Below are 16,939 nucleotides of genomic sequence, written 5' to 3' on the forward strand. Positions count from 1 at the left end.
GCCCAGGCACGAGCGCTGCTGGGGAGAATTATCAGATGGCTGACAAAAAGCCACCTGGAGATCCCATAGCTGCCTTCAGAAAGCTGATTTCTGGGGAAAGGCAGGAGGAAAAATTAAAAAAAAAGTAATAATTTAAAAAAAAAAAAATCCTTAAATTCGCTGAAGCTTCAGCAGTAAAGCAGCGTGCCTGCCTGGAGAGGAGCCCTGCGTTCCTGCTCTCGGTGCTGCCTTTCCTGCCATCCAGCTCTCCTGCAGCCGGGGCGGACGGGAGCGGAGCCGCGCGGCTGGGCCACCCCAGCGCCCTGCACAGTAGCCTGGCCGGGCTTCGGCGAGCCAAAAAAAGCCACATTGCGGCAGGCCATCAGCGAGGCCAGCTCCACGCTCCAAATCTATCCCGTTACAGTCTGCCTGCAGAGTGGATGACTCTTGCTCAACTAGTTAGAGAGCTAAGAAAGGAGGGAATCTATTTTTCTTTTCAAAATCTAAAGCAATATAACTTTTTTTTTTTTTTTTAAACCACAAAGCCTTTAAACAATAACTTGCTGCTAATATATTGAAAACAGATGCAGTGGCAGCATTTCTAATATTGCTGTCTTCATTAAATGTAGCCCAAAAGTGCTGTCATAAAATTGTAAGCAGCAAAAAATGTTGCTGACGGTAGAGGGTTGTTATTTTTTTTTTTTATTTTTTTTTTTTTTTTTTTAATACTCTGAATCGTGCCATCCAGGGCAAGCAAGATGCAATATTGCTCATTCTTAAATCACAGTCAGGTAGATAAGAGTTCAACACCAGGAAGTTTTGCAAGGTGAAAACCAAAGGCCCCTTGAATATCCTGACCCTGAAAGTTTGATTTACGCTTAGGAACCGATCCCAGAACCGCGCACGTGCCACTTCCCACCCTACAGCATCCCCCTTCCCGCTGCACCGTTAGGAGACAAGGATGACTAAAACAGGGACGTCTGCTGGGGTTTGTGCATCAATATTGCTGTTTGGGGCAAGAGTTATAGAAAAATAATAATAATTTAAAAAAAAAAAAGTCTTTACCTGGCTGGAGGCAGCGTCCAACCGACCGCCTGGATGGCCGCGCCGGTGCGATGGAGCCTCCCAGTTTGGGTACCCAGGGCCTCAGTGGGCTCCACCAGCAAAGCTCACTGGGGACATCGATGCTTCTCATGGCCAGCGGCTTCTCTTGTTGCTTTGCACATCCATTTCCACAAAAACCCAAAGACGGTTTATAAGGGCGCTTGCAGGGCCGGGGAGGGGCCCTTTTGGGTTGTAGTAATGAATATTTTTTTTTTTCCAGTAGGAATTTAAGCTTGTTGGCCCCTGAATACAGGTAGGGAGATGATTGGGAAAATAATTCCCCCCAATTTGATTTGCTCTGGGACCACAGGTGACTGTGCAAAGCAAAGCCCAGCTGGGGGCACCCATGGGTGCCCTGTGCCGGAGGGACCCTCAGCTGCATCCCGAGGCTTTAGTAACATCAGTTGGGTTGTTTTTTATTTTTTCCCCAATGCTGAAGCAGCAAGGAAGCCGCGAGCACGCATCCATCGCATCTAATTCCTGGGGTTCACCTTGCCTAACTTTTGCCATCCAGCCTAAGCTGGTCGCTTAAAGCTCCCTCTTACTGGGGAGGGGGACGTGGGGGTGGGAGAGGTGCTTCCCATGGACTGGGAAGGATGCCTAGTTCCAAATGGTTTGAATGGTGAGAGAGATCCCCCTGGGGATGGGGAATGACTCTCGATGTTAAGTCCAGCTATTTCACATTTTATTTAATCTCTAATGCTTTATTTTTTTAATCTTGCGTTCGTTGCAAAATGATTTCTCGCGGGGGTGGGGAGGGGCTTCTCTAGAAATGTTTGCATGATTCTCATTGTGATTTGTTTGCACTTTAGATGTTTTGTGCCATTATAAATTTGCATTATGTATTTATAATTTAAAGATACTTAGAAGGGGAGAGAGTTTGGGGGTTTTGGTTGTTTTTGGTTTGGGTTTGTTTTTTTGTTTTTTTTTTTGCTGAGTACTGGAATAAACAGTGAGCATATCTGGTATATGTCATTATTTATTGTTTAAATTACATTTTTAAAGCTCAGTGTGTTCATATAAAGGTTATTTGAAACATATCATAGTAATGAGAAAGATGCAAGTTATTTTCTTTGCTTATTTTTATAATTAAAGATGCATAACATAATGAGGCCTATGTTGGATTTTTCTTCTGCAATGAAATAAAATGTCAAATTTAAGGGGGTTTCGTGTCCGACTCTTCCATTGACCCTTACTGTGACTGTACTACCGATGAGCTGGTGGTGGCACTTACCTTTGGCTGAGCGTTGTAGCTTTTACATCTCCTCCGGACACCGAGTAGCTGGGGGTTGGCGCAGGGGATGCGGGGTTGGGGGTCCATCACCCCGTCTCCGGCAGCGAGGCAGGAGGAGGACGCGTAGAAGGGGCTGAGTGTGGAGTAAACTATTCCCAAAGTAGCTTTTTGGCATCTAGACCACCTGAGCATCACTAGAATAATCCTCTGAACACACTCGGTCTGACCAAAACCTCCGATCCTGGGCCCCGCAATGCCTGAGAGTGGCTGTAAATCCTGGTGCTAATAAAGCTAATAAAGCTAATAAAGCTAATAAAGCTCGGGTAATGGTTTTCTCTGACAGTGGCCTAACCTTGTAAATTGTCTCTTATTCAGCCCGATAACAAAATGCAGGCAGAACCATTTTTTAAGGAACGCATCCGTAACACCATTGCAGGAAAAAGAAAATACCTTGATTTTGACTTTGATCTACGTGTAAATGTGCATTTACACTTCATTCAGGAAATCTCTAATTTCCAGTGGAAGATAAAAAAAAAAAAAAAAAGTTTAATAATCATCAGAGGAAGACTGGCAGGCTAATTCAGACTTACTGCTCCAAAAGCTACTGCGAAGTTTGAAAAGCCATTTCCCCCACCACATGACAGTAAGGCTTGTCCGAGAGAGCCAAAGAACGAGGACTGGCGATACAGTTGGATTAAAATAAAATCTCTTCTTCCTTCTTGCTTCGTCCAGCAACTTAGAAATTACCTTGAAAAGAGGCTATGAAAATTTTGCTCCTGTTGAAATCTTTTTTTAGTCAAAAGCTAAGTTCATAATAAGGTACGGTAACTTATCAAAATTAGAATTTATCATTCTTTGCAAAGAAATAAGCCTCTGTGGCTCGTGGCATTGAGAGTCGACGAGCCAGAGCAACGCTAATTGAACATCGCTGCAAACCGGGGCCAAGGTGCTAGCAGAATTGGCCTGGCCTTGAGCTCCTGCTCTCACTGCTATTAATTAATTCATAAATGGTACGAGCCCCCCGTCGCCTCCTTACCTTGGTGCTGCTTTTGGGAAGCAGGAGCTGAGCTGGAAGCTCGCTGGTGTGACCTGGTGCCACCAGTTGCCTTGGCCTTCTCATAAACTCCTTTCTCCAAACGAAGAGGTTAAAAGCCAAGAAGAATTCCTAAGAAGCATCCACATCACTGCCATAACCGAGCATTAAATCAGTTGGGTTTACACGGGAATATGAAACCAGTTCCCGTCTGGTTTCCTAAGATGCACCAGAGGTCTTTTGCTTTCCCATTTTTTTTGTATTTTTTTTTCCTAAAATCCAAATTTTTTATTTATTTTTCCTAAAATCCTAAATCCAAAAAAAATGGATTTGCTTTCCCATTACCAGGAATCCCCAAATCTCTTGCTGAACACATACACCCCCCCACCCACCCGTAAATCCCTGGCTGCTAAATAACACCCCCCGAGTCCCCCCTCTGTAGAAGCCAAAGCAGCAATTAGCCAGAACAACCAAAATTTACGTTTTCTAGCAACATTGCATTGCTAGAAACAAAGCCAGCTACCATCTCTGCTCTTGCAAAAAGCGCGCCTTGGCAATAGTACAGATGCCACGCTTCCAAAAGCTGGCTTTCACAGCTGTTTTGTAATTAGTAACCGCTATAAACTGATTACTGGCAATACAATGTACTATTCATATGAAATCTTCATAAATCTCAACCCGTATGGCTTCCTCATTGGCAAAGAACATCCCTGAAATGAAATTGTTCTCGGAGAATTGGGGAATTTTGCTGGTCTGAAGCACCTCACCCCAACGCACGGAGTCACTTAAGAATCTGGACAGGTCGATAATAATTCTACACAACAAATTCTGTCAGAAATCCTGCTAATTCGGGGTTGGGGGGTCGTTTTCTTTCCCCCCTTAGCTCCCCTGACTGCTAAAACACGACCCTAAAGAGTAAATGCCACAAGAACTCTCCAGCCAGGTTCAAAGCGAGATCAACCGTGCTCCATCAGGAACGGCAGCATCACACCTTCTCCTACACTGCCCAAACTCAAGCCCAACCTCGTGGCAGGGATTATATATCCTATAGATAAAAATGGCAACAATTCATTTACACAGCACGTAAGGCAGGCAGCGCGAGTCAAGTGAAGGTCTTTAAAAAAGAGCAAAGGTGTTAATTAGGCAGCTTGGAGGGTTGTTATCATTATTATTATCATCATCATTATTTTCATTATTATTAGTTATTTTGTATTGTTATTTTGTATTGTTATTTACTATTTATTTCATTCATGGGACATTTTTACCTGGCGTCCCCAACCGCGACAACATTACTGAACCCCAACAACTTCTCAAGAGTCAGAAAAACAGCAGCAGACTTAGGGAAAAAAAAAAAAAAAAAAAAAAAAAAAAACGGCAGCAGCAGGGGTCTAATGGGAACAGCCCAGCCACCAAGGTGGAAAACCTGGGCAGAAACCAGTCGGAGGAAAGGAAATCTCAGCTTGGTGGCGGCGGAGGGCTTGGTGTGCGGTAAAGTCCTGGTTATCATCCTCAAAACAGACCAGGAGTTAATTTGATTTGGCCGAGACCCAAAGTACATGATTGACTGATGTTCTTGTCTTGTCCTTTTTTTTTTTTTTTTTTTTAAGTTTTATTACAAAACAAGGGGAAAATTATTTCAGATTTTCCTGGTCCTCACCCTTCCTGCTTGCTTTGCTGTTCTGAGCAAAGGGGGAGAGAGAGAAAGAGCGAGAGCAGGAGAGGAGGAGTGTGATCTTTGGCACTTTGAATGACACTGGGCAAAATGACGGGGAGCGAAATTTGGGAACAGATTTTGCTTCCTGCCTCCTGTGAACGTAGAAAAATAAAAAGCAGGAAAAAAAAAAAAAAAAAAAAACCACCCTTCCACAATATAATAAAGGACATTGTCTTTGCCATCATGATTCAGCCAGTACAACCGGGAATATGAAAGAAGTTTAAAAAAAAAAATAAATTAAGTAGGATGCTAAAAATATAATTAAAATGCAAACAAATGGACTCCGCAGTGGTCGTTCCCATCATGATGGGCGAGATACAAAAGGAAAAGGCAGAAGAAATGCAAACGGCTGCAGACGTCACTGTGCTGCAAATGGGGGAACTCGCCGTCGCAGGACAGCGAGCTATACAAATGCAACTGGGAATTTTAAATATATATATATATATTTCAGCGTAAAGCAATGGCCAAATATTATACCAATGGATTTTGGAGGGGGTAACTGCTTCAAATCCCACTCTTTCCGAGGCCTGATCAAGGGAGGGATGCTCAGCACCTGCGGGAAGCTTACAGACAACATTGTTCAACAGGGTAAGGCGCTCCCCAAAACTCCCTTCTTTCAATAAATCAGCGTTTTCCAAGGACACCACGACTCCTCACCTGGTTCACATACACACCTGTGTTTTCAAAGGCCGGGTTCCTCCTCAAAAAGGCCAGGTTGGGCGGTAGAGATCACGTCAGATGATTTTTGCTGTAAACCCCTTTATCCCAGCAACACAGAGGGATCCACGTCGCAAGCGGCCGGAGAACCTGAGGCAGAAAATACCTGCGAGAAACACGGGAGTTTTATTCTAGACAACAGCTGGAAAAACTAGTAAAACCTGTATGAGCTCATGGGGGGGAAACGTAACTCTTTTCAGACGGGATTTTTTTCTTTTTTTTTTTTTTTTTCCCTCTTCGGTTTTTATCGTTAAGCAAACACTGGGATAACCCGGATTGTAGCTGCAAAGGGTGGTCACTGTTACCTGCCCCTTCCCGCTTCCCCCTCCAGCCTTTCCCTTGGCCGGGATGGATGCTGAGGGTCCAGGCACACAAACCGAAGCTGGTCATAACGGTTATTTAAAGAGAAAAATAATTTTATGGAAACTGCGTTGCCCTGTCTTCTCAAGCCGGGAAAAAATATTCCAGTTGGTTCCTTTGCCTTTCCTTCAGGGTTATTTTTCATCAGCAGGCTTGGGAGTGTTTTGTGCTGCAAAAACAAATCCCTGCTCTTCTCTCGATGTGCTGTTTGGCTTGGAGTAATCAACTGGGCTCAATAAAATCATCAGCCATCTCCAGCAGGTCATGCCGAAACCCTAGCATGGTTTTGCTCTCAACTGGGGAATTTAGAGAGTCCAAAGCAGCAGAAAGAGCCAGCTATTTATTTTTATTACTGTGCTGATAATTAATCCGAGAAGTTTTTTCAGGACTTAAAAAAAAATCTTTTTCTGAGCTGTTGTTTGCTTAACTGTTTCACATGTGTGTCTTAGAATCACTTTTATTCGCTGGCCGTGATTTTCACGGGAACGAGGTGTCCATCTGGGGGATTCCAGTTCACATTTGTGGCTAATTATGTGAAAAAGGTGCCTTTGATCTTTTCCTAAAGCCGCCTTTATTCCTACAGCCACGGTGAAGAGCGTGGCCCCCACAGGGTCGACTTACAGAGGAAAATGTAAAGAATGAAATTAATCTGAGCAATAAGAGGAGAATACAGATATTTTCTGGGGTTTATCATTCCTCCATCACCTTTGCTCACTCCAGTGCTGCCACGCACGAGTTTCCATCAGCATCTCTCCTCTCCCTGCCCCAACAACCTCCCCCACCGCCGGCCGTGTCCCAGCTCCTGCCCCGTGGCTGCGGATCCTTCCTGCCCAAGGGAAACCTTTCCTTCCTTTGGGCAAAGCCACCGGCCTCAGGAAGAAGGATGGAGGAGGCTGAGAGTCCCGACAGCTCACGGCGAAGTGCGTGACGGGCTAGGTGGAGCTGCCACCGGTGAGTCAAGGGACTCCCAACGACGCACGAGCGTTTTCCTCCTCGTCACTCGCCCGGGTGCTGGCGGGGACGGAGCCCCGAGCCCCGCTGACACGGTTAAAGCTTTGATTGATGGAGCTGGAGAGGGCAGATGTTTTATCGCTGCATCAGAGGAAAGGGCTCCGGGCAGATCCACCCACGGGGCCCCCGGGGAGATGCACCAGCCCCGGAGCTGGATTCCCAGGTCAGGGACCAAACTTCCCTTAAGGATGGGGAGTGGTAGGTTCTGGCCGAAAAAATGAGATTACCAGAAGGACAATATTGGTTTTTCCTCTGGTGTGGAAAGGCGTTCTGCTCTGCTCCCAGCATTGTGCAGCTTTATTCTTCCTAGGGGTGTATTTGGAGTTCACTGACGCTTGCCCCATCGTTAGTCACTAATCAGAATCAAGTACGAGGGACCTTTTGCTTGAAGCGTTGGGGGAAGATCAGCATCCAGAGGAATTTTCCAGAAGTAGCCAGGATTTTCCCAGCATCCCCAGTTGGGGCTGTCTGGGACACTTTGGCAAAGCCCTGGGTTCAGCTCACAGGTGCTCAGCAAGGCTGGAGAAGCAGATCAGCATCAGCTGAGACAATCCAGCCCCAGACATCAGCCCTTCTCCAGCTCAGCGGGCCACAGCCACCACCCACATCCCATTGACATGCAACTGAGTTGTCAGGAGCATCTGGTGGCAATCTCTCCCCAATTTCACATCCAAGCACTGCCAAAAAAGTCACATTAGTGTCACAGAAATCCCGCATGTGCTGGTGCCCGGCTCAGCTTTACCATCTCCTACTCGATTTTGCAGCAGCTAAGGGTTTCATCTGCCACCAAAACAGCAAATAACCCTCTGCTCGGATAGTCATGCTGCTAGAAAAAGCTCATTGTTTGCCATAGAAAGAGCAAAACCTGAATTTCCAGCAATTTGCTGGACACCGACCGAAAGGCCAGCGGGAGCAGCACGTATCCCGCTGTGTGGCCAGGCTCTGGCAAGAGGCACGTTAGTTTTTTCAGCATCCCCTGATATTCAGCTGATGGGCACGATACGAATGAATGAATAATACAGTGGTTTTTGTAAATTATATGTGTGCTCAGAGAGGTCTGATGTGCTCTGGCTGCTTGTCACGCAGGAGGCAGTTCCTTACCGAGGTTGTAAATGTTGTTTTAATACGGTAATAAGTTTCTCGCATGCCATGTTCATCACCCCTAAATGCCTTAAAAGAAGTGAGCCAGCTGTCCCAGCTTACTGCACCTTCAGCACCCCAACTCTCGGCTGAGATCGGAGCTCCCAAAAAATCCTGTTCACCCCTGGGATACGTCTGACTGTGCCAAACTAAGGATGGATTTGATTGAAGCAACGACGGGAAAGAAAACATGGGGATGCTTTCTTCTGGCAAGGCATTTTGGGCTCCCAGCTCAGCTGCAATTTGATTTTAAGACAACTATTGATGAACTCCCGAGAAGTTTGGGATCTGGGCATCGTGGCAAAGGGTAAAGCTGAAGCTCAGTGTCAATCCCTACGGAACTCCACCCCGGCTGCCCTGCTGGGAACGGGGCGAAAGCTGCGTCAGCCCTCGCACAGCATCACTCCGGAGGATTTCTCATGCAGCTCCGGGGCTGTCAGGAAGCGATTAAGAAAGCAAAGGAAATAAAAGCAAGTCAAAGAGTTTTGATCCCGCTCACCCTCTTCCCCCCACAGCGCTGACGCTGGAGAGTGGGATTATTCAGGGTCCCCTTTGAAGCCGTGCTTGCGTCAAAGGATGGCACCTGAAAACGGGGAATCGTCTCGATTCCAGCCTGGATTCAAGGCAGAGAGGAGCGGGGGCTGATCTGGGGCAGAGCCTCATCTCTGCAAACTCTTGAGTGGTTTGTTCAGTCACTGGCACCAGTACCACTACGGGGATTGCACTGGGCAGCAAGAAAACCGGAGCTGGTCTACACTCCTGCCCCCAGGCTGGGCTTAGACCACTTCATGGTTAAGCCAGCCGAGCACATTGCGACCCACGTCCCCATCCCCACCGCGTTCACCTCCAGTGTCACAAGAAGACACGTTTCAGAGCAAACAAGCAACCCAAAGGCTGATTTCTCCAAACCCACCCCAAAAAAACAGGGGTATTATTTGCTTTTCCTCCCGGCTCCCCTGCTCCTGGGAGGCTCCGATGTGTTTTCAGCTGGTTCGGCCACCCCCGGAGCCAGCGCGCAGCCTGACGTCACCCCCACGCTGCACCTCCAGCTCCCATTTATGCTGGCAGCGCTCTAAAGATAGATCCGAGCAAAGATTATCAGCCCGAGCAGTATTAATAGGAGGCAGCTGCTCTTTAAAGACGCTTTTAAATAATCTAAAGAAACTTTGTCGTATTTTTAAAAGCCTTTTAAGTGAGCCAGGCTACCCCTCCTCTTCTCTCGCACACCCCCGCCCCAGCCCACGTGCACCCACTCCCCGGCAATGTGTCAGCCCGTTTTGTCACCCGGCTGGCTCAAAAGCAGCTCTGCCATCCGACGTGGGCCAGGGGACACCGCTCTGCCCCCTCTTCAGCCCAAAGGGAGGGTGGTGGCAGGATTGTGGAGCTGGGAAGGGGTGCACAGCCCCCGCACAGCCCCCCCGGCTGCCGCGCCGGGCTGGCTTAGAGCAGCCACCTCTCCAAAAAAGCCATGGGCAGAGCCGGTCTTAAGAAAAACACGGCGAGCTGCCTAAATTGGTGCTGAGCAGAGGAAATACATCCCCTTGGGTTGGCGGGGTTGTACCTGGGGTCTTCCCCACACTGACATCCCCACGCACCCCCCGGTTCGGCAGTGGGACCGCGCACGTGGCACGGCCACAAGCCTTGGGACAGCCTGGTGAGACGGGACGGTGTCCCGCTGCCGTGTCTGCCGCCTGTTTTAATGGCACGAAGGGAAATAACACAAGATCTGGGTCTTTCCTCCAGCCAGCGCCGGCTCCCGGGCCGTGCTTCAGCCAACTAAATGGCTCCCAAGTGCAAAAAACAGCCCGAGAAAACAGTGAAAGGCAAAAATAAATATTGTGAAACTCACGGCTGTAGAAACCAGCTGCAGCTGCCGGTGGCCACATCTGGCCGCCGTGGCATGGCAGAGGCAGGACCCGCTCGGAGGTCCGGGCGAGCGGGCAGAGGCAGCATCTCCCCCACCTGTCCCCATTTCTGGGGGTAGGAGGAGGATGCTGTGCTGCCCTGGGTACCCCCTGGCAGGAGTGCGGACCCCGCAGCATCACCGGTCCTCTGCTCGGTAACCTCATCTCCCTGTTAACTGAATAATGGAGTGAAACTTTAGCTCTGCTGCTCTCAGCCTGGAAATAAAACCCTCCGGCACAGTGCAGGCTCCTGCTAGACACCGCTCGGGGCTGTCTGCACCGAAAGAGGAGCGGGTACCCCATAAATCCCACCTTTATATAAAATCAGTGGGTGGCGGTATGATACCTAGGGCAAAAGGGTGGGGGTCTGGGCTGGAGCTGCAGGGGTGATGCTCGTGCCCGAGGGTAGCAGATGCCTGTGGTTGTTAAAAATAGATGCTGGTGGCACACTGCTACTTTTAAAGGCCAAATCAGGATAAAATCTATTGCTGCACCGTGAGAAATAGATGAGGGCAAATCCCATTGGAGTGGAATAAACGTTACTCCCCGTGCAAACAGAGGCAGGGAGGCTGGGAGGGAGCAAGCGCCGGGGATTTGTGCGAGAAGAGGAGCGTGGGCATGGGCACAACCTGCCCGCATCTCGGTGCATCAGTCTGCAATGGGGGGCAGGGCCCACGATCGGGACCAGGCTCTCGGGAGATGCCAATGCTCCAGGAGTTTCTAACCCTCAACGCTTGGTTTTTAAGAAGGCTCTTCCTTTTGGCAGCCCTTTAGTTGAAAGCGGAAAATTACACAGCTCACCCTTGGAGCTGATGGCTGTATCATTAATCATGCCCTTTTTTTTTTTTTTTTTCTTCCTTTTTTTTTTAAAAAAAAAAAGAAAAATAAATGCCAAAGAGGACACCACAGATGCGAGCACCAAATGGGCTGCTCGGGTTGACCTCCAATTGCTTCGATACGTATTTCACTCCAGCTCAGGAAGTTGCTCACAGCCAGTTTATATATTTTAAGGGTGGGTAGATTGACAAATAGGAAATCTATGACATGTAATAGCTGATAACGCATGATGCATTTCCCTCTGCCCTGTGAATTATTTGAGGCTGCATTTTATTTAAATATTATCATGCCTAGGATTTCAGCGTGGGGTGTCCACAGATGACATCAGAGAGAAAAAATTAAGCAATTCTCCTTATTTTAGGAGCTTATTTGTCTTGATATTTTAAGTTATGTTTTTGGCCCGCTATGCAAGCGATCTTTCTTCAATCAAAATAAATGCCTCCCATTAAAAAAAAAAAAAAAAAAAAAAAAAGGCAAAACAAAACAAAACACAAACCCAACAGATGTGGCAAGCCCTGCAGTTGTTCCAAAGCAGAAAGCAAACCCAAGCACGTTTGCCAGGCCCCGTCCGCCCACTTACCGAGCCTGTGAAAACCAATAATAAAGAACATTTGCACAGTGCTTGGTCTTTGCAAACCGCGGGGCAGCTTGCGACGGGGACATACGGGGAGCATGAGGCGCAGGGGGAACCCCCTGGGTTTTAAGTGAGGAAGTTGAGGTTTGGTGAAATTGGGGAAGCCGGGGGGTAACCAAGCTCAGCTTTGCCCCGACCCCGCACACCTTGTCAGAACACCTCTCCCGCACGGCTTGGAGGGCCAAGGAGGATTTAATCCCTGTCCTCGCCCCACTGGAAGGCAGCTTTTGGGATGCTGCTTTGCACACTAAGCATTGAAGAAGCACAGCCCAAACTCCCCCTTCCCCGCGGGGCATTCACCTCCAGGCACACCATACATGTCCCACCACGTCTCACCTCTATTTTCCTTGCCAGAGCCAGATTTTTTTTTTTTTTCTTTGCCACCATGCTCACAAGCCCCTTCAGCCCCCTGCTCCTGAGGGGCTACGTAAGCCGTCAGCCCCCTCCTGACCACCCCAGCCTCAGCCCCCGGTGAAGCATGAAGCGGCAGGATGCAGCTGCGGGAAGCCCGAGGATGCGTTTGGGATGCTCCAACTCTAACAGGGCTGCTGGTGGGAGAGATGAGAACCCCGGCTCCTGCTGGGAGTCACTGGGGGAGGCTGGAAGGGACCAGCATGGACCTCCTGCCCTACCCTTACGGCTCAGCAAGCTGCAGGGGGATACACTTTTTTGTTTTCTCCCCAACTCTGTGAGGGTTTTTTATTATTTTTTTTCCAGCAGCTCTGCTCCCTGTCCAAGGCGCTCAGCCACAGCTCTTGTGCCATCTGCCGACCGAAGCCTGCTGGCTCCGTGGCCCCACCACGCCACAGCACCCACCACCCACTCGGCCTGCCTGCACCCACCCTCTCCCCTCTGGCAGCCCCCAGGTGCCTCCCTCCCTCCCCTCGCTCCCACCACCACCTCCTGCCCAGCCCTGACTTGAAAGTCATCCCCAGGAATCTGGCTACCACCTAGAAAGTCCAAAAATGGGAAAATTCTGCTCCTTGGCCATCCCTGCTATGGCCAGGCAGGTGGCCCCAAAAGCGGGGAAGGATGGGGACAGGCTGCACCCCTGCCACTTTCAGACCTGGTTTTGCAGGGAAAGAAGGTAGAAGCAGCCAAATTTTGGCTGAAACGTCCAGGTATAGAATTATAGAATCATTCAGATTAGAAAACACCTTGAAGATCATCAAGTACACCCTTGAATCTAACACCGTCACGTCCAAGTGCTGGGAAGGGGCAGCCCAGCAGCTACCAGCTCCCCATGGGGACACCACGGCGGCCCCCACCATCACCCCAGCACAGCCCTGCGTGTGATGCTGCGACACACACAAATGCAGAAATTCATCTGCCCGCTGCAAAGCAGAGGATCGCACCCTTCATCACCGAAATGCACCGGGGAAGGAGCAGGTAGCCCCGATGGTTTGATGCAGGATGTTCCTTACAGCTGCCTCGTTAGAAAAAGCGACAGACAAATATGAGAACATCATTCTGTGAGTTCAGATTTCCTCCATCTGCCAGCACTGGGGGACACTGAATTATTCATGACATTTCACCAAAATAATCCAACTTAAAAATAACTCCTCTGCTTAAAAGACGGTGAGAGCACTTTTAACACCCACCGATATTTTTACCTCCTGTGCATGAAGCAGCAAACCCCCAAGCCCAAGCAATTGCTGCCGGTACCCACCGCTGCCCCACTCCTCTTTAATAGTGTGGGTGAAGGAGCATAGGGGATGAGGTGGGGGGTGGGGGTGAGGGGATTTCCCCCCCTTTCAGTGCTCAGCTTTGGAGTTTAGAGAAGGAAAACTGCACATCTGCAGTGTCCAAGCAGAGGGCACTGCTGTCTAATGGTTGGAGCCAGGGCTCTGCTACAAGGGTTTGGTTTATGTCAATCCCAAAGTCCTTCTGGCACAGAAAACCTCACCCACTAGCAGATATTGCTGCAGCATCCGCCGAGAAACCTTCTCTCCATTTCCTTCCCCTGATTTCAACAGGTTCCCCAAACCCCAGAAATTAAAGATTAAAAAATGGTGATAAAACCCGGCCCAACAGAGTAGCCAGGAATGAAGCAGAGCGCTGGGAAGGCACTGGCTTGTCTCAAAAAGGGTACGAGAGCTGGCTAAAATAGAGAAAAAAAAAGAAGAAGAAAAAAAAAAAAAAGAGGTAAGAGGGCAGAGATGACAACCTGCCCCAGGTTTGGTGGTTCAGCCTTGCCCCCACACTGCATCATGTCACGACACCCTTCCACCCTGCTCGCGCTGCCCTCACCCACCGCCTGCCTCTGCCAGCGCAGCGGGGACGTGGCCGTCGTCCCGGAGTCAGGCAGAAAGTGAGTTCTCCATGACAAAACTGACTTTGAAACTTTAGCAAGTTATCCCATGGATTCTGCAAAGCAGCACTTTTTTCTGCTTTCCCCACCACCACCATTGTTTATTAGAAAGCCTTGGAGAGGGTATCTGCTTTCCCTCACCCGCCTGCAGCTCGCACTCTGCCATCACTTCCATTTTCTCTGCTTTTTGTTTTCTTTCACTGATGAAAAAGGACCGGAAAGGAGTTGGGGAAAAGAAGAAAATGTATAAAACCCTTTTAAGTTTAGTTTCAGCTGCATCAAAGCATTCACAAACTCCTTAGAGACGTTTATACATGTGCTCTGTGCTTGCAACCCCTCCGTGCATCCACCTCATTATTCCCATTATATTCCCATTAGTCAGTATTCCCATTATTCCCTCACTCTGAGCATTTTAAAAACAAAACCTTCTGGCAGGGCAGGTGTGCCTGGGAGGGCTGGCTACCCCATCACACTCCTGGCAGGCAGAGTCAGGTTTCCCGAGTTTCGGATGCTCATCCGACATCACATCGGGATCCTGATGCATCCCAGCGATAGCTGCCAGAAATCAGATACTTCGGGAGCCACAGTCGCGCTGCTGCCATAGAAATCCTTCCATTTAAACACCCAACGGTGGCTAGAAGCAGCTTTCTCCTGATTTCATCTAACCTAGTTAAAAAGAGGAGTAATGTCACTGGGGAGCTGTAATCAAATTAACTTGCCAGTCAAAAAAGAAGCCGATGATTTATGATCGCTTGTGATAGATCCTCTTAGTCTTCTTCCCAGAAATCCCCCTGTGGCTTCTCACTGCCAAAACGCAGCGGCCAAGATCCACGGTCCATCCCCAGCACCGCAGGAAGAGCCCCAGCCGTGATGTCCGCAGCATCGGGAAAGCTCCCGGGCACGGGGCAGGGAGCAGGGCTGGGGCTGGCCAGGCTCGGCAGCAAGTTTTGGCAGGGGAGCACCTGCAGGGATGATTTACGAGCCTCATCCAAGCCTCTGGATGCTCCAGAGCCCGCGCTGCTCTGCAAGCAAGGGAGGGTTGGATGTGACCTGTGGGGGCACACGGAGCGGGATGGGGAGCAGCCAGCACAGCCCCAGGACCAGCACGGGGCACTAATCCTGCCCCGCTGCCTGTTCCCTGCATGAAGCTCCATTTTCCTTCACTCCCCCCTGATTCAACCCACCCAGTGGGGTCTCTCCGCGGATCCTGAGCGCCAAACTCCAGTCTCTCCATTAATGTCAGCCACACCGAGTCATTAGGGGCGGATAAAACTACTTACCCCAATTCCTTCCTGCTCGTCTCAATCCCAGCCAAGCATTTTACCTTGGCGCCGGCTGCCTCCTGCCATCAACAAGCCAAGGTGTAATGTTACTGTCTGTTTTGCTCTCGCCTTTTGGCATTTCGAGTCCCAAACAAACCATTTAGACATGGCAATGAATCCAGTCAGGGACTGGGAAGGGGTTTGGGGAAGGGGGCACAGCCCTGGATGTGGAGAAGGGGTTTGTAGGAGCTGCTCTTGCCCACTGGGACCGGGGCGAAGGGGGCACACGGCTGCGGTGGGAGCCAGCACGGGCAGGAAAGTCCAGCCCAAGGTGCCTGAGCTGATTTAAGTGAGCTGCAGTGTCGGTTCTGTACAGGATTAGAAATTCTGGGGTGTGAGAAGCAAGTGCAATAACACCCAAAAAGTCAAAACAAAACAAAAAAAAAAAAAAGAAAAAAGAAAAAGTACCTCCAGGTATTTTTTTCAGCGGGCAAAAGTCACACTGAAAAATCCACATTCCTGCCAAGCATAACAAAAGCAGGATTAGGAGTTTTACCCCGGTCAAGGGGATGGAGCAGATGCTGGAGGGGGGCATCGCCGCACCCCACGAAACCCTCCAGGGAAGGCGACCTCGGTGTTACCCGCAGTGTGTCCGGCCCTAATTCTTACGTTACACCAGGGAGTAAGGCAGGGTGGGCAGGGACATCCCACGGGCAGGATGCACAGAGCTAAAACCCCAGGCTGCAGGAGCGAACACCAGCACGGTGCACGGCTGAGGACCATCCCGCGGGGCTGCGAGCACTTTGCTCCCCATGCCACCATATTTATTTTCCCTCCCGCTCCAGCCCCTCGCTTCCGCGCCTGCATTTGGGTAGTTTATTTATTTAGCCTCCCCTAACAGGCTGGTTTGGCTATTTCGGTGGTGCGAGAGATACCGACCCAACCCGGACAAAAACTAGCTCTGCTCTGTCAGGGCTATCAGCAAACACCAGCCCCTGAGGCCGGCCAGGAATTTTAATTGAAATAGCCGGTCACCAGGCTCAGATAAGGCCCAGCATCACCCCATGGCCACTGGGGCTCCCCCTGCCCCATGGGACCACCAGCACCCGACCTTGCTCCCCCAACTCACGGGGGGGGCCCCGACCTTGCACTGCAGCTCAGCGCCTACCAGCCACTGGGACAGACTGGGAGGGAACTGGGGTCCAGAGCTGCTGTCGGTGGGCAGCCCACCTTGGTGGGGGCTCTCGCAGCATCCCTCCCCCGGCCGCAAGGAGCTAGGTGGTCTGCACCCCTTATCAGCCCTTATCTCCCAAAGCCGCTCGCTAATGTGACCTTAATGGAGCCAAAATCGACTCGATTTGTTTTATTGCAGCTCAGCCCCAATGCCCCCACACACACACACTTCCCCTTGTTTTGGAAATACAGAGGGGAAGGGGTCTGGCTCCTTCCCCGGCAGCTGAAAGGGGGGCAGCGTATGGGGAGCCGTGCCCAGGCCTGAGCATCCCGGGAGAGTCCTCCCGGCCCCCCCCAGCCCCCGGGACCCCCCCAGGCCGGCCCGGCGGGGGCCGGGGGTGGTGCCTGGCCCGGCAGCAGGAGGGTCAGAGGCGGGGAGCGGGTCCCGCAGCGCACAGCCCCTCTGCGGGCACGGCGGCTCCGACGGACCCCCCCACCGCCCCCCGCCCCTTCCCAGGCCTGGAAG

General features: G+C 50.2%; 1 long non-coding RNA gene across 2 annotated transcripts; it reads right to left on the reverse strand.

Moving 5' to 3' along the window:
• Positions 1–1,029: 1,029 nt before the first annotated feature.
• On the reverse strand, positions 1,030–15,782 carry LOC308055874. Of its 2 annotated transcripts, none has more exons than XR_013924632.1 (2): positions 5,739–15,782; positions 1,030–3,482 (listed from the first exon to the last, which is right to left on the reverse strand). It is a non-coding gene; the product is annotated as an uncharacterized lncRNA (long non-coding RNA). The 2 variants fall into 2 exon arrangements; XR_013924633.1 differs by having other exon boundaries at positions 1,030–3,501.
• Positions 15,783–16,939: the final 1,157 nt, after the last annotated feature.

The sequence above is a fragment of the Falco punctatus genome (genome assembly GCF_963210335.1).
Source record: "Falco punctatus genome assembly, chromosome: 20".
NCBI lineage: Eukaryota > Metazoa > Chordata > Aves > Falconiformes > Falconidae > Falco > Falco punctatus.